This window comes from Procambarus clarkii, chromosome 71 (genome assembly GCF_040958095.1).
Source record: "Procambarus clarkii isolate CNS0578487 chromosome 71, FALCON_Pclarkii_2.0, whole genome shotgun sequence".
Lineage (NCBI taxonomy): Eukaryota > Metazoa > Arthropoda > Malacostraca > Decapoda > Cambaridae > Procambarus > Procambarus clarkii.
Window position 1 is genome coordinate 30,450,802 of NC_091220.1, and position 22,269 is coordinate 30,473,070.

Genomic DNA, 22,269 nt, shown 5'->3' on the forward strand with positions numbered 1-22,269 from the left:
GTTAATTACTCCATAAATGTGTAATGTGTTAATTCAGTCTAAAATCTTTTTGCAACGTTTATATGCGATATACGTAGCTGGAAGCTACCTAATATTTAAAAATAATAGTTACAACATTCTATTAATATATAATGTTGAAATAAATATCACACAAAGTCTGTATATCTGTTTTTAGATGTCTTATAAATTTTTTTTAAAATAGTATTAATGACGTTTGTGAATCTTGAGTAAAAATTATGTTAATTATTATTAATCTAATTGTTATTATTTTAAGTAAAAGAATTGCAAGTATTCGCATAACCACGGGATCTCTGTTTGTGTATGAATGCACGGATTTGTTTTTGTTATGAGAGGGACGCCTTAGAAAGCATGGTGTAGGCTACCTGTGGCTCGCATCCGATCCCACGATCGTCGTCGCCCCTAAATCAACACAACAGGTATTTAGTATTTACGATTATAATAAGTAATATTTCTTTTATAATAATATTGCAGCAGGTGGTGTAGTGGTAGGACACTCGCCTGGCGTTCCGCGAGCGCTATGTCATGGGTTCGTATCCTGGCCGGGGAGGATTTACTGGGCGCAAATCCTAAACTGTAGCCTCTGTTTAACGCAACAGTAAAATGTGTACTTGGATGAAAAAACGATTCTTCGCGGCGGGGATCGTATTCCAGGGACCTGCCCGAAACGCTACTCGTACTAGTGGCTGTACAAGAATGTAACAACTCTTGTATATATCTCAGGTTAGGGGCTAGGCATTTACACTCTTAGGTCAGCAAACTAGCTAGAAGGTTAGACTATTAGACTCCACTGGTCAATCGGGGCCCTGCATGACTCAGCTTATCCTAACCTAGCCCAGCTTAAACCATCTTAGCATAGTTCATTCTAGCTGTGCATAGTGCTTGCACAGCCTTGCTTATCCTAGTTTACCTCTTCCTAGCCTACCGTAGCCAAGCCTATCCCAGTATACCCTTACCTAGTCTTGCCTAGCCTAACCCTGCCTTGCTTTTAAACATGACCAGTCCTTCCTACCCTAGCCAAGCCCTGACCAGCTTAGCCAAGCCAATCCCTGCCAAGATTTAGCATAGCCTTGCCTTTTTATTAATATATAGAGGGTACCACCTCTGGTTGAGTATGTAGGAACCCTCCACTTATAGGGTTGAGGGTTCCATATATATATATATATATATATATATATATATATATATATATATATATATATATATATATATATATATATATATATATATATATATATTTATATATATATATATATATATATATATATATATATATATATATATATATATATATATATATATATATATGCGGAAAATCCACAGAGAAATATGCAATGAGGTGAACGTTTCGGCTTTGTTAAAGCCTTTGTCAACACCAGACTGACCACGGGATCAGTTAGATCAGTTGCGTTAGGTCAGTCTGGTGTTGACAAAGGATTTAACAAAGCCGAAACGTTCACCTCATTTCATATTTCTCTGTGGATTTTCCGCATAAAATCATCAGTGTTTTGTGATCGTCAATTGCATATATATATATATATATATATATATATATATATGTATATATATATATATATATATATATATATATAGGCTCTTTGTCCCATATGTATGTATTCATATACTGTATATATATATATATATATATATATATATATATATATATATATATATATATATATATATATATATATATATATATATATATATATATATATAATATTTTATATATCCTGCCTGAAATGTTGCGTGTACTAGTGGCTTTACAAGATAGTTCTTATAAAGATAGCATTTTGTGGTTATTCTCTATATCTGGTTCACCTAACAGTAAATAAGTACCTGGGAGTTAGACAGCTGCTATGGGCTGCTTCCTAGGGATGTGTGTGTGTGTTTGTATACATGTTGAATTTTACAAAGTAGGAAGAGATGTTTGTAAAAAAAAAAAATCAAATATTTTTGAAAGTATAAGTAGATTTGATATTTTTCTTTAATTGTTTATGTCTGCTGTCTCGCCTCCTTTATAAAATGGCATCATTCTTGCTTTTTTAAGGATATCAGGAAAAGTAAGGCACTCCAGAGATTTGTTGACTCCTTCCTAGTGTTGCCTAGCCCAGCCCAGCCTAGACAAGGCAGGCTGGGCATCCTAGCCTCACGCAGCTTAGCCCCAACCTACATGTAGCATCCCAGTCCATCTTAAGTGATCATTACCTTAATGGCTGTGTTTTCTCTTCAGCCCTGAATGTAATGTGGTGGAACATAAGCAGATACATATCAGGTCTTAGAGAATCTGTACTTCATACATTTCTTAATAATGTCTCACAAATATTTAAATAATTAAAAAAAAAATTGTATAATAACTTCATATTATTCTTGCAATTTATTTTTGCATTTTTTTATACAAAATTTACATTTTAAAAGATTACCTCTATTTTTAGATTGATGACTTGAAGACTACAGTGCCATCCACAGCAAATCATGGTCTTAAAATATCTCCTAGCAATGACGAGACCAATTTTCACAGAGATCAAATTTTTGCTAAGCAGTAGTCACAGGTAAATATAAATTATATATATAATATTATATATATAAAATTAACTACTTCATTGCTCAAAGCACCTTTAGACATTCTGAGAGTTGTGCTATTTTATTAATTAATTAATTAGGCTATATTTTAATGTTTTGTAATGTTTTCATTACTTTTTTTCTTTTGAAATATAAATTGTTGAGTTTTGAAACATTTTGACATTAACTATACCTGAATATTTATAAACAAAAAAATACCAGAACTATGTCCTTGACAATTGCACTAAGAAGTCTTTGCCAAAATCAGGTGCTCAGTGCAGTAGTTAAAAACTTAAAAGTTGAAAGTTGTACCACCTCTGGTGCAAGATTAGGGACCCATAGCCTCAGAGAAGAAAATAGAGAGTACTCAGAGAAGGCCTTGAATAATAGGCAGGCTGTTTGTGTGTGTTTCGACGGTAAGCTTGCTGACACCAAATGTAGTTACCTAAGTGTAGTTACAGGATTAGAGCTACGCTCGTGGTGTCCCGTCTACCCAGCACTCTTTGTCACATAATGCTTTGAAACTACTGACGGTCTTGGCCGCCACCACCTTCTCACTTAACTTGTTCCAACCGTGTACCACTCTGTATGCGAAAGGAAATTTTTTTATATTTCTTTGGCATCTTTGTTTAGTTAGTTTAAATCTATGACCTTTTGTTCTTGAAGTTCCAGGTCTCGGGATATCTTCCCTATTGATTTTATCAATTCCTGTTACTATTTTGTACATAGTGATTTTATCACCTCTTTTTGTTGTCTTCTAGTTTTGGCATATTTAATGCCTCTGACCTCTCCACATAGCTCTTGCCCTTTAGTTCTGGGAGCCACTTAGTAGCATGTTTTTGCACCTTTTCCAGTTTGTTGATGTGCTTCTTAAGATATGGGCACCAAACAACCGCTGCATATTCTAGCCTTGGCCGAACAAAACTCGTGAACAATTTCTTTAGTATTTCGCCATCCATGTATTTAAACAAAATTCTGAAGTTAGAAAGCGTGGCATAGGCTCCTCACACAACGTTCTTTATGTGGGCCTTAAGTGATAGTTTTCTATCTAGAATCAACCCTAGACCTCTTTCTTTTATCAGAATTATATAAAGATTTCTCACATAATTTGTAGGTTGTGTGGGATCTATGTTCTATTCCACATTCCATAACATGGCATTTATTCACATTAAATTTCATTTGCCAAGTGGTGCTCCATATACTTATTTTGTCCAGGTCTTCTTGAAGGGCATGACAATCATCTAAATTTCTTATCCATCCCATTATCTTAGCATCATCAGCAAACATGTTTATATAATTCTGTATTCCAACTGGTAGATCATTTATGTAGACAATGAACATTTCTGGTGCATGTACTGTGGTACTCCACTTGTGACACTTCTCCAGTCCGATTGCCTCTGATTACTGCCCTCATTTTTCTATCAGTCAGAAAATTTTTCATCCATGTTAGAAGCTTACCTGTCACCCATCCAAAATTTTCTAGTTTCCAGAACAACCTCTTATGTGGAACTCTGTCGAAAGCCTTTTTTATGTCTAGATAGATGCAGTCGACCCAACTACCTTTTTCCTTTAAAATCTCTGTGGCTCAATCATAGAAACTGAGTAAATTCGATACACAGGATCTTCCAGATCGAAAACAATACTGTCTGTGTGATATTATATAATTTCTCTCCAGGTGTTCTACCCATTTAGTTTTTATTATTTTTTTTCAATCTTTTCACTGTTACACTTGTCAATGATTCAGGTCTATAACTGAGAGGGATGGGGTCTTCCCTGTTGCCACTTTTGTAGATTGGAACTATGTTAGCCTTTTTCCACATGTTTGCTATGACTCCTATACACAGGGATGCCTGAAAGATCAGGTGAAGTGGAAGGCTGAGCTCAGATGCACATTCTCTCAGAACCCATGGTGAAACTCCATCTGGACCAACTGCTTTGTTCTTACTTAGCTCCTTTAGCATATTTTCCACTTCATCTCTAGACACCTCTATACGCTCTACGATGTTCTCTGAAATTCTTATTGTGTCTGGTTCTCTTAAGATTTCATTTTGTATAAACACACTTTGGAACTTTTGGTTTAATGTTTCACACATTGCATTATCATTTTCTGTGAATCTGTTTCCTATTTTCAACCTCTGGATATTATCCTTTACCTGCAATTTGTTGTTTATGAATTTGTAGAATAGGCCCAGTTCTGTTTTACATTTATCCATTATCCCTTTTTAAAAATTTCTTTCTGCCTCTCCCCTTACTGCTGTATAGTTGTTTCTCGCATCTTTGTATCGCTGGTATGATTGGGGGTTTGGCTTCTTTCTATGTTGATACCTGCTTGATGGGGTTCTGCTCTTCTACTCCCCAAGCCCGGCCCGAGGCCAGGCTCGACTTGTGAGAGTTTGGTCCACCAGGCTGTTGCTTGGAGCGGCCCGCAGGGCCACATACCCACCACAGCCCGGCTGATCCGGAACTTCTCTTAGAAAACAGTCCAGTTTTCTCCTGAAGATGTCCACGGTTGTTCCGGCAATATTTCTTATAGTCGCTGGGAGGACGTTGAACAACCGCGGACCTCTGATGTTTATACAGTGCTCTCTGATTGTGCCTGTGGCACCTCTGCTCTTCACTGGTTCAATCTTGCATTTTTTTCCATATCGTTCACTCCAGTACGTTGTTATTTTACTGTGTAGATTTGGGACCTGGCCCTCCAGTATCTTCCATGTGTATATTATTTGGTATCTCTCTCGTCTCCTTTCTAGAGAGTACATTTGGAGAGCTTTGAGACGATCCCAATAATTTAGGTGTTTTATCTCGTCTATGCGTGCCGTATATGTTCTCTGTATTCCCTCTATTTCAGCAATCTCTCCTGCTCTGAAGGGGGAAGTGAATACTGAGCAGTACTCGAGACGGGACAACATAAGTGACTTGAAGAGTACAACCATTGTGATGGGATCCCTGGATTTGAAAGTTCTCATAATCCATCCGATCATTTTTCTGGCTGAAGCAATATTTGCTTGGTTATGCTCCCTAAACATTAATACCGTCGTACATCATTATTCCCAAATCCTTGACATGCTGTTTTTCTACTATGGGAAGATTCGATTGTGTTTTGTACCCTGTATTATGTTTCAGATCCTCATTTTTGCCATACCTGAAATTTATCACTGTTAAACATCATGTTATTTTCTGCTGCCCAATCGAAAACTTTGTTGACATCTGCTTGTAGTTTTTCAATGTCTTTCATTCCATTTTTGTGTCTTTTGGTCTGTGGCCCTCTCTCAATTTCTGTTGAACCAATCCTGTTTTCTGGCCCTGCATCTCTGTTTTGGTATGAATGTTTGTGTGCCTTCATTGTATATTTTGCAAAATTTGGCATACATTTAATTTACTTCCCTGTCTAGCTACAAGTCTGCCTAATTACTTATTAAAAAAAATTTGAAGTTCCCCATAGTGACCTCTCTCTCTTGAAATCAAGTTTATCAACTGTTTCAATGTCCCCATTTTCTGTGTGTGTGTGTTTGGAGGCTAAGCTTGCTGATACCATGTGTGTGTGTGTTTGGAGGCTAAGCTTGCTGATACCATGTGTGTGTGTGTGTGTGTTTGGAGGCTAAGCTTGCTGATACCATGTGTGTGTGTTTGGAGGCTAAGCTTGCTGATACCGTGTGTGTCTGTGTTTGGAGGCTAAGCTTGCTGATACCATGTATGTGTGTGTGTGTGTGTTTGGAGGCTAAGCTTGCTGATACCGTGTGTGTGTGTGTGTGTGTGTTTAGAGGCTAAGCTTGATGGTACCATGTGTGTATTTGGAGGCTAAGCTTGCTGATACCATGTGTGTGTGTGTGTTTGGAGGCTAAGCTTGCTGATGCCATGTGTGTGTGTGTGTGTGTTTGGAGGCTAAGCTTGCTGATACCATGTGTGTGTGTGTGTTTGGAGGCTAAGCTTGCTGATACCATGTGTGTGTGTGTGTGTGTGTTTGTGTGTGTGTGTGTGTGTGTGTGTGTGTGTGTGTTTGGAGGCTAAGCTTGCTGATACCGTTTGTGTGTGTGTGTGTGTGTTTAGAGGCTAAGCTTGCTGATACCATGTGTGTATTTGGAGGCTAAGCTTGCTGATACCATGTGTGTATTTGGAGGCTAAGCTTGCTGATACCATGTGTGTGTGTGTTTGGAGGCTAAGCTTGCTGATACCATGTGTGTGTGTGTGTTTGGAGGCTAAGTTTGCTAACACCGTGTGTGTACTCACCTGTTTAAATAATAATAGGGGGTGTGTACCACCTCTGGTGCAATTGTAGGGACCCACAGCCTTGAAGAAAATAGAGTATTCAGAGAAGACCTTGTGGATTCTCACTGAACACTAATCTTTTCTTCTCCTATCACCCCTCTTATTTTGTTTTATGCTGTATTCTATTATATATCATATAAATACATAGCCAAATGGCAATATTTATTATGTCTATACAAAAAGAAGACATCCACTTTATTTTTTTTTATCTCCTTTGTTTCTATGTGGATTTTGTTGTGACTAATGATTCTCCTCCTTCCCATCAACAGGTCTTCCTCACTGGGCTTGCTCGGCTTTTGTGTTACTGTGAGGGTGCCATCATCGTTTACCCTTCAAGACTGACTCATGCTGGCATTGCATTTGTGGACTTCCCTTCACAGTAAACAGTCCTTCTCCATATGGTGATTGTCCAGGGCAAGCAGGGTGTGACTGCCATCTTGGAGAAGCAGGGTCTTTTAATATGAAGAATCTTCCGTCTTCTCTACTTACGCCAGCTTGTGGCGGCCATGCATTCTTGTTACTTCATGGCCCTTGGGCATTTTTTATTTATTTTACATAATAAATTTTTTTATTAATACCCGTGTTTCACAAGAGATCCTTAACATTTTAAGCACCAATTGTATTGACTAATGTACGTCTTGCAACCTTTAAGACATAAATAGACAAGACATAGATAAATGAGTGAATAATACTGAGTGACTAGGTTAGGGCGAGGAACATAGTACAGTGTCTGGCTTTGGAAGAATGCCTACTGTTTTAGAAACCTTATTGCCATGATCATAATCGTATGGGTTAAAAAGCATTTGTTGTCACTCCTACACTGTGGCTTGTTGAGCTTGAAACCTTTGCTCCTTGTTCGTGTTACATCTGACCTTTTGAAGAAATTGTATGAATCAATATCCTCCAAATTGTTCAGTATTTTAAAGGTTTCGCTCTATTACTCTCTTATTTGCATATAGATTAGATATAGATTTAGATTAGATTTTTTAGTCAGGTAAAGGTACATACATTGCAGATGAGTTACAAAGGGAAAGACATTGACTAGAGTTCACTAGCTCTATTGGAAGAGAAACGTCTGCAAGACAAGTGTGGGCAAAAATTAAGGTAGCAGCGGCTCACAACGACCCCCAACGGCTTCATTTTGTATCTTCTCCAACTTGCCCATCCTACCTTTACCAAAACAAGAAATGACAGGTGCAGCATAATCAATAAGAAATCTTACAGTACTCAAGTACATCATTCGTAGCACTTGGACTCCCACTCCTTTCCACAGCATGCCAAGGCCTTCAGAGGTTGTAATCTCTTCCGACATTGACTCAACAGTCTGTTCATCTCAGTTTCCAAACTCTCATAGGTATATCCAACATATATGCCTAAATATTTATATATATTAACTAGATTTTTACCGTTTATTTCCAATATAATGGGCCTCCGACTTCTACATTCAAACTTTAGTTTTGTCTTCATTAACCACTAGTCCCATGTGGTGACACTGGTTTCCGAAATTGTCCAACACTGTTTGAATCTTTGAAATATCTTTGCCCTGAAACAAAATATCATCAGCATATATGATTGGAGTTACCCAATTTGAGTATTTCTCAGATGCTATCTTATTCATTAGTACATTAAACAGGGTGAGACTCAACACTCCTCCCTGAGGTGTGCAGAGTTCTTGACCTTGATACCTTGAACCATACAACCTTGATACCACACCTGAGCCTTCCTTTCCTGAAGATAATCCCCTATCCAGCGCAATAATCTCCCTTCAACACCAAGACCAGCTAATTCATATAAAATAACCTCTTTGTTGGCTTTATCAAAAGCTCCTTATAAATCAATAAAAATTCTATAATAATCATTACCATTAGCTAGACATTTAATAATACAGTCAGAGGTACTTTTTCCTCTGAGGAACCCGAAAAATTATTAGACAGCTGATCACCTATTATATACAAAAGTTTATTTAAAATGATCCTCTCCATCATTTTACAAAAACACGAGGTTAAAGACACAGGTTAAAGACACAGGTAAAGACACCAACATGGGTTCAGAGATGGTAAATCGTGCCTCACAGGGTTAATAGAATTTTATGACCAGGCAACGAAAATTAGGCAGGAAAGAGAAGGGTGGGCCGACTGCATTTTCCTGGATTGCCAAAAAGCCTTCGACACAGTACCCCATAAAAGGCTGTTAAAAAAGTTGGAGCAACAGGCAGGAGTAAAAGGGAAGGTGCTCCAGTGGATAAGGGAGTACTTAAGCAACAGGAAACAGCGAGTAACGGTGAGGGGGAAGACATCAGAGTGGCGAGATGTCACCAGCGGAGTCCCACAGGGCTCAGTACTTGGACCCATCCTGTTTCTAATATATGTGAACGATCTTCCAGAGGGTATAGACTCATTCCTCTCGATGTTTGCTGATGATGCAAAAATTATGAGAAGAATCAAGACGGATGAAGATAGACAGAGACTACAGGATGACCTGGATAAACTGGAGGAATGGTCTAGAAAATGGCTGCTGAAGTTCAACTCTGGAAAGTGTAAGGTGATGAAATTAGGCGAAGGGAGCAGGAGGCTGAACACAAGGTATCATCTGGGAGGGGAAATCCTGCAAGAATCAAATAGAGAGAAGGATCTGGGGGTTGATATCACACCGAACCTGTCCCCAGAGGCCCACATCAAAAGAATATCATCAGCGGCATATGCTAGACTGGCCAACATAAGAACTGCCTTCAGAAACTTGTGTAAGGAATCTTTCAGAACCCTGTATACCACTTATGTAAGACCAATCCTGGAGTATGCAGCTCCAGCCTGGAGTCCATACCTAGTTAAACACAAGACAAAGTTAGAGAAGATTCAGCGGTATGCCACCAGGCTCGTCCCGGAACTGAGAGGATTGAGCTACGAGGAAAGGCTAAAGGAGCTGAACCTCACATCCCTGGAAAACAGAAGAGTAAGGGGAGACATGATAACCACCTACAAAATTCTCAGGGGAATTGACAGGGTGGACAAAGACAAACTCTTCAGCACGGGTGGGACACGAACAAGGGGACACAGGTGGAAACTTAGTACCCAGATGAGCCACAGAGACGTTAGAAAGAATTTTTTCAGTGTCAGAGTAGTTAATAAATGGAATGCACTAGGAAGTGATGTGGTGGAGGCTGACTCCATACACAGTTTCAAATGTAGGTATGATAGAGCCCAGTAGGCTCAGGAATCTGTACACCAGTTGATTGACAGTTGAGAGGCGGGACCAAAGAGCCAAAGCTCAACCCCCGCAAGCACAATTAGGTGAGTACAATTAGGTGAGTACAGGTCTGTACTCTCCATTGGCTTTAGGGATAAGGATGATCATAGTTCTTTCATTTACTGGGAATTCTGGCCTCTTTATAACTAATATTAAAGAGGTCTAACAGCGGGCTTTTCGTCATAATGGCAAGTTCATTAAGTATTTCATAAGTTACTCCATCCTCCCCAGGGGGCGGTAGATTTCCCAACTTTAATCGCCGTTATTAGTTCTTCTCTGGTAATACCTGTGCAAGTGACATCACCACTGTTACCTGCTGTAAGTATAAAATCCTTTCTTAGATCTTTCCAAGAATCAAACGACTCTCTCGTTACAGCGGGTAATTAAATGAACTAAGTTTGGCAGCTTCCGCCCATTTATTTACGAGACCTTTTGCAATTCCTTACGGGTCAGGATGTGCAACAAAATTATGCTTTTTACCCCTTATTTCATTTATGTCTTGCCAGATTTCCTTCAAGTTTGTTACTCCCAACTTTCTCTGCAAACTCCTGCCAATACTTGCTCCAAATTTCCTTTCTCTTCTCCGCACACTTTTATGGGGGGATGCTTTTCTATACCAGATGTTTTCCGGTTCAATGTTGCATTAAATACATCTACCTCCTTAATTAAATCTTAATAAAATGCTTCTGCCGAAACTGGCTTATAAGTATCATACCAAGACTTAATATGACCAACAAGACCCCTTAATTCTCCCCTTATTAAACTTTAAGCTTTTCCTCTGAAGGCAGGCATGCTTTTTATCTAGTTTAAGCTGTATTTGTAATGCAAAATCTCTTAGCATTTCATCCACAGTAAGACAATTCTCCTCTATGCCCTCAGCATTTATCAAACAAGCATAATCTAATCTCCCTCCCCTCAGATGAGTAGGAGAGGGCTCGCCCAGCAGTTGAACATCTTCATGTTCAACATGTTCATCTTCATGTTCAGATTGTTACCATCCCTATCCCCAGTTTCCTGGAGTGCTACTATGTTAATATTCTCTCTAAGAGTATAATAGTGTACATCCACCGCTCTAGTTTTTAATCCATTAATCCATTAATCCACTCATATACTTGTCCAACCCGTGCTTGAAACAATCGAGGGACCCCACCTCCACAATGTTACGCGGCAATTGGTTCCACAAATCAACAACCCTGTTACTGAACCAGTATTTACCCAAGTCTTTCCTAAATCTAAATTTATCCAATTTATATCCATTGTTTCGTGTTCTGTCCTGTGTTGATACTTTTAATACCCTATTAATATCCCCCCGGTTATGTCCATCCATCCACATTGCTTATGTACGGTGACGACACCTCACAGTAAGATATAGAAGGGTGGAAAACCGTTACCTGTAAATAGGGATAGGATTAATGCTTGTGTAATTAGTTATGCCATTATGATGATGAGATAATGGAATATAAGGATTACTCGATCACTACATCACCTTCAACTATTACTAGGGGAACTATTCCATGGTCCAGCGATTTTCTGAAAAGGAGTTTCACTGGCAAGCATAGTGAATTAAGAGCATAAGAATAAAGGTAACTGCAGAAGGCCTATTTGCCCATACGAGGCAGCTCCTATCTATAACCACCCAAACCCACTCATATACATGTTCAACCCACGCTTGAAACAATCGAGGGACCCCACCTCCACCACGTTACGCGGTAATTGGTTCCACAAATCAACAACCCTGTTGCCAAACCAGTATTTACCCAAGTCTTTCCTAAATCTAAACTTATCCAATTTATACCCATTGTTTTGTGTTCTGTCATGTGTTGATACTTTTAATACCCTACTAATATCCCCTTTGTTATGTCCATTCATCCACTTGTAAACCTCTATCATATCACCCCTAACTCTTCGCTTTTCCAGTGAATGCAATTTAAGCTTTGTTAATCTTTCTTCATATAAAAGATTTCTATTTTGGGGAATTAACTTAGTCACCCTACTCTAGACACGTTCAAGTGAATTTATATTCATTCTATAATATGGCGACCAAAACTGAACTGCATAATGTAAATGGGGCCTAACCAGAGCAAGATATAGCTGAAGAACCACACCAGGTGTCTTGTTACTAACACTTCGATTAATAAATCCCAGTGTCCTATTTGCCTTATTACGAGCATTCATGCATTGATCCTTTTGTTTTAAATTCTTACTAATCATAACTCCCAGATCCCTTTCACAATCCGACTTCGCAATCTCAACACCATCTAGCTCGTATCTTGTAACTATCATCATTACCTAGTCTCAAAACTTTACATTTATCAGCATTAAACTGCATCTGTCAATCTTTTGACCATTTCAAAACCCTATTTAGATCAACTTGAAGTGATAGTAAGTCTTCTTCCGTGTTAATTTCCCTACCTATTTTTGTATCATCTGCAAATTTGCAAATGTTGATACTCAACATAAGAACACAAGAACACAAGAACAAAGGCAACTGCAGAAGGCCCACCGGCCCATACGAGGCAGCTCCTACCTACAACCACCCAATTAATTTGCCAGTTCCTTTACGACTTGGGACTTAAATCCATTTACACTTTGGGCTTCTGAGTCTTTTAGTTTGTCAATGCTCTTCCTGATTGTGTCGCGTGTAATTGGTATTTCTCTTAATTCATTCTCCTTACCTCCGACAAACATTTGTGTTGGTGATGGGATGTCATTCAAGCTTTCTAGTGTGAACACTGATGTTAGGTATTCATTGAGAGTGTTTGCCGCCCTTTTATGATACAACTTAAAATTGTTAGTCTCATCTTTTATGGGTCCTACGGAGTCAGTTCTTTGTTTGGGTTTTACTTCGTATATACTTGCCCGAAACGCTATGCGTATTAGTGGCTTTAGGTATTGTATTTTAAATTTTAAAATTTTGCCCCGAGGTGCGAGTTTATTGGGAGTACTTAGCTGTATCATTAGCAAGGTAATTAACTATAGTTTGCTGTCCTCCGTCCTTTAACAAATCCATTGACCCCTCCCCTAACCTACCTATTTTGTGCAATAGTCGGTTTAGGATGATCCTTTCAAGCATCTTCCAAGTGCATTACATGAGACTGATAGGTCTATAATTGCCAGGGTCATTGGGTTTCGGTATTGGGACCATTATTGCATGTTTCCATTGTGTGGGCAACACTCCACATAGGAATGACTTGTTAAACAGGTGGAGTAGTGGATTGCCAGACACTTCACACAGTACATTGAGTATGTCGTAGGTGACGCCATCTTCACCAGGTGCTGTACTTTTACCCTTTTCATAGCCCCCTTTACTTCCTTGGCTGTAATTGGTTCCCCATACTCGTCATCACTAGATTGTGCTCTTGTTATCCTAATCCTTCTGTCATTATGTCGGAGGAGCTGTTCCCTGCTTACTTCTGCAGGGAGGGAGGAGGATGATGCTGCATCACTCCACTTGTGAATTAGTTCTTCAGCCTTACCCTGGGGGTCGTTGTGAGCCGCAGGCCGGGCTCTGCTCCCCTTAGCTACCTTAATTTTTGCCCACACTTGTCTTGCAGACGTTTCTCTTCCAATAGAGCTAGTGAACTCTAGTCATTGTCTTTCCCTTTGTAACTCATCTGCAATGTATGTACCTTTACCTGACTAAAAAATCTAATCTAAATCTATATCTAATCTATATGCTTAGATATATGCAAATGAGAGTAATAGAGCGAAACCTTTAAAATACTGAACAATTTGGAGGATATTGATTCATACAATTTCTTCAAAAGGTCAGATGTAACACGAACAAGGAGTAAAGGTTTCAAGCTCAACAAGCCACAGTGTAGGAGTGACAACAAATGCATTTTAACCCATACGATTATGATCATGGCAATAAGGTTTCTAAAACAGTATGCATTCTTCCAAAGCCAGACACTGTACTATGTTCCTCGCCCTAACCTAGTCACTCAGTATTATTCACTCATTTATCTATGTCTTGTCTATTTATGTCTTAAAGGTTACAAGACGTACATTAGTCAATACAATTGGTGCTTAAAATGTTAAGGATCTCTTGTGAAACACGGGTATTAATAAAAAAATTTATTATGTAAAATAAATAAAAAAGGCCCAAGGGCCATGAAGTAACAAGAATGCAAGGCCGCCACAAGCTGGCGTAAGTAGAGAAGACGGAAGATTCTTCATATTAAAAGACCCTGCTTCTCCAAGATGGCAGTCACACCCTGCTTGCCCTGGACAATCACCATATGGAGAAGGACTGTTTACTGTGAAGGGAAGTCCACAAATGCAATGCCAGCATGAGTCAGTCTTGAAGGGTAAACAATGATGGCACCCTCACAGTAACACTAAAGCCGAGCAAGCCCAGTGAGGAAGACCTGTTGATGGGAAGGAGGAGAATCATTAGTCACAACAAAATCCACATAGAAACAAAGGAGAGAAAAAAAATAAAGTGGATGTCTTCTTTTTGTATAGACATAATAAATATTGCCATTTGGCTATGTATTTATATGATATATAATAGAATACAGCATAAAACAAAATAAGAGGGGTGATAGGAGAAGAAAAGATTAGTGTTCAGTGAGAATCCACAAGGTCTTCTCTGAATACTCTATTTTCTTCAAGGCTGTGGGTCCCTACAATTGCACCAGAGGTGGTACACACCCCTATTATTATTTAAACAGGTGAGTACACACACGGTGTTAGCAAACTTAGCCTCCAAACACACACACACACATGGTATCAGCAAGCTTAGCCTCCAAATACACACATGGTATCAGCAAGCTTAGCCTCTAAACACACACACACACACACAAACGGTATCAGCAAGCTTAGCCTCCAAACACACACACACACACACATACATGGTATCAGCAAGCTTAGCCTCCAAACACAGACACACACGGTATCAGCAAGCTTAGCCTCCAAACACACACACACACATGGTATCAGCAAGCTTAGCCTCCAAACACACACACACACACACACACACATGGTATCAGCAAGCTTAGCCTCCAAACACACACACACACATGGTATCAGCAAGCTTAGCCTCCAAACACACACACACATGGTATCAGCAAGCTTAGCCTCCAAACACACACACACAGAAAATGGGGACATTGAAACAGTTGATAAACTTGATTTCAAGAGAGAGAGGTCACTATGGGGAACTTCAAATTTTTTTTAATAAGTAATTAGGCAGACTTGTTGCTAGACAGGGAAGTAAATTAAATGTATGCCAAATTTTGCAAAATATACAATGAAGGCACACAAACATTCATACCAAAACAGAGATGCAGGGCCAGAAAACAGGATTGGTTCAACAGAAATTGAGAGAGGGCCACAGACCAAAAGACACAAAAATGGAATGAAAGACATTGAAAAACTACAAGCAGATGTCAACAAAGTTATCGATTGGGCAGCAGAAAATAACATGATGTTTAACAGTGATAAATTTCAGGTATGGCAAAAATGAGGATCTGAAACATAATACAGGGTACAAAACACAATCGAATCTTCCCATAGTAGAAAAACAGCATGTCAAGGATTTGGGAATAATGATGTCCGACGATCTAATGTTTAGGGAGCATAACCAAGCAAATATTGCGTCGGCCAGAAAAATGATCGGATGGATTATGAGAACTTTCAAATCCAGGGATCCCATCACAATGGTTGTACTCTTCAAGTCACTTATGTTGTCCCGTCTCGAGTACTGCTCAGTATTCACTTTCCCCTTCAGAGCACGGTTGCACGGTTGTTCCTGCCGGAACAACCGTGGACATCTTCAGGAGAAAACTGGACTGTTTTCTAAGAGAAGTTCCGGATAAGCCGGGATGTTGTGGGTATGTGGCCCTGCGGGCCGCTCCAAGCAACAGCCTGGTGGACCAAACTCTCACAAGTCAAGCCTGGCCTCGGGCCGGGCTTGGGGAGTAGAAGAGCAGAACCCCATCAAGCAGGTATCAAAATAGAAAGAAGCCAAACCCCCAATCATACCAGCGATACAAAGATGCAAGAAACAACTATACAGCAGTAAGGGAAGAGGCAGAAAGAAATTTTTAAAAAGGGATAATGGATAAATGTAAAACAGAACTGGGCCTATTCTACAAATTCATAAACAACAAATTGCAGGTAAAGGATAATATCCAGAGGTTGAAAATAGGAAACAGATTCACAGAAAATGATAATGCAATGTGTGAAACATTAAACCAAAAGTTCCAAAGTGTGTTTATACAAAATGAAATCTTAAGAGAACCAGACACAATAAGAATTTCTGAGAACATCATAGAGCGTATAGAGGTGTCTAGAGATGAAGTGGAAAATATGCTAAAGTAGCTAAGTAAGAACAAAGCAGTTGGTCCAGATGGAGTTTCACCATGGGTTCTGAGAGAATGTGCATCTGAGCTCAGCCTTCCACTTCACCTAATCTTTCAGGCATCCCTGTGTACAGGAGTCATAGCAAACATGTGGAAAAAGGCTAACATAGTTCCAATCTACAAAAGTGGCAACAGGGAAGACCCCACCTCTCTCAGTTATAGACCTGAATCATTGACAAGTGTAACAGTGAAAGGATTGAAAACAAAAAAAAAATAATAAAAACTAAATGGGTAGAACACCTTGAGAGAAATTATATAATATCACACAGACAGTATTGTTTTTGATCTGGAAGATCCTGTGTATCGAATTTACTCAGTTTCTATGATTGAGCCACAGAGATTTTAAAGGAAAAAGGTAGTTGGGTCGACTGCATCTATCTAGACATAAAAAAGGCTTTCGACAGAGTTCCACATAAGAGGTTGTTCTGGAAACTAGAAAATTTTGGATGGGTGACAGGTAAGCTTCTAACATGGATGAAAAATTTTCTGACTGATAGAAAAATGAGAGCAGTAATCAGAGGCAATCGGACTGGAGAAGTGTCACAAGTGGAGTACCACAGTACATGCACCAGAAATGTTCATTGTCTACATAAATGATCTACCAGTAGGAATACAGAATTATATAAACATGTTTGCTGATGATGCTAAGATAATGGGATGGATAAGAAATTTAGATGATTGTCATGCCCTTCAAGAAAACCTGGACAAAATAAATATATGGAGCACCACTTGGCAAATGAAATTTAATGTGAATAAATGCCATGTTATGGAATGTGGAATAGAACATAGATCCCACACAACCTACAAATTATGTGAGAAATCTTTATATAATTCTGATAAAAGAAAGAGGTCTAGGGTTGATTCTAGATAGAAAACTATCACTTGAGGCCCACATAAAGAACGTTGTGTGAGGAGCCTATGCCACGCTTTCTAACTTCAGAATTTTGTTTAAATACATGGATGGCGAAATACTAAAGAAATTGTTCACGAGTTTTGTTCGGCCAAGGCTAGAATATGCAGCGGTTGTTTGGTGCCCATATCTTAAGAAGCACATCAACAAACTGGAAAAGGTGCAAAAACATGCTACTAAGTGGCTCCCAGAACTAAAGGGCAAGAGCTATGTGGAGAGGTCAGAGGCATTAAATATGCCAATACTAGAAGACAACAAAAAGAGGTGATAAAATCACTATGTACAAAATAGTAACAGGAATTGATAAAATCAATAGGGAAGATTTCCCGAGACCTGGAACTTCAAGAACAAAAGGTCATAGATTTAAACTAACTAAACAAAGATGCCAAAGAAATATAAAAAAAATTCCTTTCGCATACAGAGTGGTACACGGTTGGAACAAGTTAAGTGAGAAGGTGGTGGCGGCCAAGACCGTCAGTAGTTTCAAAGCATTATGTGACAAAGAGTGCTGGGTAGACGGGACACCACGAGCGTAGCTCTAATCCTGTAACTACACTTAGGTAACTACATTTGGTGTCAGCAAGCTTACCGTCGAAACACACACAAACAGCCTGCCTATTATTCAAGGCCTTCTCTGAGTACTCTCTATTTTCTTCTCTGAGGCTATGGGTCCCTAATCTTGCACCAGAGGTGGTACAACTTTTAAGTTTTTAACTACTGCACTGAGCACCTGATTTTGGCAAAGACTTCTTAGTGCAATTGTCAAGGACATAGTTCTGGTATTTTTTTGTTTATAAATATTCAGGTATAGTTAATGTCAAAATGTTTCAAAACTCAACAATTTATATTTCAAAACAAAAAAAGTAATGAAAACATTACAAAACATTAAAATATAGCCTAATTAATTAATTAATAAAATAGCACAACTCTCAGAATGTCTAAAGGTGCTTTGAGCAATGAAGTAGTTAATTTTATATATATAATATTATATATATAATATATATTTACCTGTGACTACTGCTTAGCAAAAATTTGATCTCTGTGAAAATTGGTCTCGTCATTGCTAGGAGATATTTTAAGACCATGATTTGCTGTGGATGGCACTGTAGTCTTCAAGTCATCAATCTAAAAATAGAGGTAATCTTTTAAAATGTAAATTTTGTATAAAAAAAAATGCAAAAATAAATTGCAAGAATAATATGAAGTTATTATACAATTTTTTTTTTAATTATTTAAATATTTGTGAGACATTATTAAGAAATGTATGAAGTACAGATTCTCTAAGACCTGATATGTATCTGCTTATGTTCCACCACATTACATTCAGGGCTGAAGAGAAAACACAGCCAGTAAGGTAATGATCACTTAGGATGGACTGGGATGCTACATGTGGGTGGGGGCTAAGCTGCGTGAGGCTAGGATGCCCAGCCTGCCTTGTCTAGGCTGGGCTGGGCTGGGCAACACTAGGAAGGAGTCAACAAATCTCTGGAGTGCCTTACTTTTCCTGATATCCTTAAAAAAGCAAGAATGATGCCATTTTATAAAGGAGGCGAGACAGCTGAAATAAACAATTAGAGAAAAATATCAAATCTACTTATACTTTCAAAAATATTTGATTTTTTTTTTTACAAACATCTCTTCCTACTTTGTAAAATTCAACATGAATACAAACACACACACACATCCCTAGGAAGCAGCCCATAGCAGCTGTCTAACTCCCAGGTACTTATTTACTGTTAGGTGAACCAGATATAGAGAATAACCACAAAATCTTGTAAAGCCACTAGTACATGCAGCATTTCAGGCAGGATATATAATATTAATATTATATATATATATATATATATATATATATATATATATATATATATATATATATATATATATATATATATATATATATATATATAACTGAAAACTCACACCCCAGAAGTGACTCGAACCCATATGCTATGCCCAAGATTACCATCCGAGTGCCAGCGGGGAAGTGGGTCAAATAGCCTCGGCTATCACTTCCTTATGTCTGGTCGTGATGGTCAAGCGGATTAAGGCGTCCCTGTACATACCAGTTGCGTTGCTCCTGGCAGTATTGGGTTCGAGTCACTTCTGGGGTGTGAGTTTTCAGTTGCATATTGTCCTGGGGACCATTCAGGCTTGTTCGCATTTGAGTTCCTCACGTGTTGCCCCAAAAATGAGGTGATTTGATAAAATGCTATGCCCAAGATTACCATCCGAGTGCCAGCGGGGAAGTGGGTCAAATAGCCTCGGCTATCACTTCCTTATGTCTGGTCGTGATGGTCAAGCGGATTAAGGCGTCCCTGTACATACCAGTTGCGTTGCTCCTGGCAGTATGGGTTCGAGTCACTTCTGGGGTGTGAGTTTTCAGTTATATATATATATATATATATATATATATATATATATATATATATATATATGAATACATACATACGGGACAAAGAGCCAGAGCTCAACCACCGCAAGCACAACTAGGTGAGTACACACACACACACATTATATATATATATATATATATATATATATATATATATATATATATATATATATATATATATATATATATATATATATATATATATATATATATATTATATATATATATATATATGAGTGTCAGACGATGGAGGAATGATTTTTTTTAATTTAATTTATATAAAAAATTATTCCTTCTGAAGATGTATTAATATATGAAAGTACTTAAGGAAATTCCTGTTTCAATTCTTCCTCCGTGGTCTGACACTGTCACATTTTTCATCAAGTGTTAATTTTTGTGATTTACACACACGTGGCATGTTTACACACACATTATTTATATTTTATATATATAAATATATATATATATATATATATATATATATATATATATATATATGTCGTACCTAGTAGCCAGAACGCACTTCTCAGCCTACTATGTAAGGCCCGATTTGCCTAATAAGCCAAGTTTTCCTGAATTAATATATTTTCTCTATTTTTTTTCTTATGAATTGATAAAACTACCCATTTCATTATGAATGAGGTCAATTTTTTTTTATTGGAGTTAAAATTAACGTAGATATATGACCGAACCTAACCAACCCTACCTAACCTAACCTAATCAATCTTTATAGGTTACGTTCGGTTAGGTAGCCGAAAAAGGTAGGTTAGGTTAGGTTAGGTAGTCGAAAAAATATTAATTCATGAAAACTTGGCTTATTAAGCAAATCGGGCCTTGCATAGTAGGCTCAGAAGTGCGTTCTGGCTACTAGGTACGACATATATATATATATATATATATATATATATATATATATATATATATATATATATATATATATATATATATATATATGTCGTACCTAATAGCCAGAACGCACTTCTCTGCCTACTATGCAAGGCCCGATTTGCCTAATAAGCCAAGTTTTTATGAATTAATTGTTTTTCGACTACCTAACCAAACGTAACCTAACTTTTTCAGCTACCTAACCTAACCTAACCTAAAAAGATAGGTTAGGTTAGGTTAGGTTAGGTAGGGTTGGTTAGGTTTGGTCATATATCTACGTTAATTTTAACTCCAATAAAAAAATATTGACCTCATACATAATGAAATGGGTAGCTTTATCATCTCATAAGAAAAAAAATTGAGAAAATATAATAATTCAGGAAAACTTGGCTTATTAGGCAAATCAGGCCTTGCATAGTAGGCCGAGAAGTGTGTTCTGGCTACTAGGTACGACATATATATATATATATATATATATATACATATATATATATATACATATATATATATATATATATATATATATATATATATATATATATATATATATATATATATATATATATATATATATATATATATATATGGAACCCTCAACCCTATAAGTGGAGGGTTCCTACAAACTCAACCAGAGGTGGTACCCTCTATATATTAATAAAAAGGCAAGGCTATGCTAAATCTAGGCAGGGATTGGCATGGCTAAGCTGGTCAGGGCTTGGCTAGGGTAGGAAGGACTGGTCATGTTTAAAAGCAAGGCAGGGTTAGGCTAGGCAAGACTAGGTAAGGGTATATTGGGATAGGCTTGGCTACGGTAGGCTAGGAAGAGGTAAACTAGGATAAGCAAGGCTGTGCAAGCACTATGCACAGCTAGAATGAACTATGCTAAGATGGTTTAAGCTGGGCTAGGTTAGGATAAGCTGAGTCATGCAGGGCCCCGATTGACCAGTGGAGTCTAATAGTCTAACCTTCTAGCTAGTTTGCTGACCTAAGAGTGTAAATGCCTAGCCCCTAACCTGAGATATATACAAGAGTTGTTACATTCTTGTACAGCTACTACTACGAGTATCGTTTCGGGCATGTCCCTGGAATACAATCCCCCCCGCGAAGAATCGTTTTTTCATCCAAGTACACATTTTACTGTTGCGTTAAACAGAGGCTACAGTTAAGGAATTGCGCCCAGTAAATCCTCCCCGGCCAGGATACGAACCCATGACATAGCGCTCGCGGAACGCCAGGCGAGTGTCCTACCACTACACCACCTGCTGCAATATTATTATAAAAGAAATATTACTTATTATAATCGTAAATACTAAATACCTGTTGTGTTGATTTAGGGGCGACGACGATCGTGGGATCGGATGCGAGCCACAGGTGGCCTACACCATGCTTTCTAAGGCGTCCCTCTCATAACAAAAACAAATCCGTGCATTCATACACAAACAGAGATCCCGTGGTTATGCGAATACTTGCAATTCTTTTACTTAAAATAATAACAATTAGATTAATAATAATTAACATAATTTTTACTCAAGATTCATAAAAATTATAATTACTATTTTAAAAGAAGATTTATAAGACATCTAAAAACAGATATACAGACTTTGTGTGATATTTATTTCAAC

The 22,269-nt window shown here is 38.1% G+C and overlaps 2 long non-coding RNA genes across 3 annotated transcripts; one reads left to right on the plus strand and one right to left on the minus strand.

The window, feature by feature from the left end:
* Positions 1-339: 339 nt before the first annotated feature.
* Positions 340-7,373, plus strand: LOC138356337 (uncharacterized). Its single transcript, XR_011224363.1, has 3 exons — positions 340-437; positions 2,454-2,570; positions 7,116-7,373. It is a non-coding gene; the product is annotated as an uncharacterized lncRNA (long non-coding RNA).
* Positions 7,374-14,151: 6,778 nt separating this feature from the next.
* Positions 14,152-22,064, minus strand: LOC138356338 (uncharacterized). Of its 2 annotated transcripts, XR_011224364.1 has the most exons (4): positions 21,965-22,064; positions 18,867-18,925; positions 18,376-18,492; positions 14,152-14,459 (listed from the first exon to the last, which is right to left on the minus strand). It is a non-coding gene; the product is annotated as an uncharacterized lncRNA (long non-coding RNA). The 2 variants fall into 2 exon arrangements; XR_011224365.1 differs by lacking the exon at positions 18,867-18,925 and having other exon boundaries at positions 21,965-22,058.
* Between the last annotated feature and the right edge of the window lie 205 nt (positions 22,065-22,269).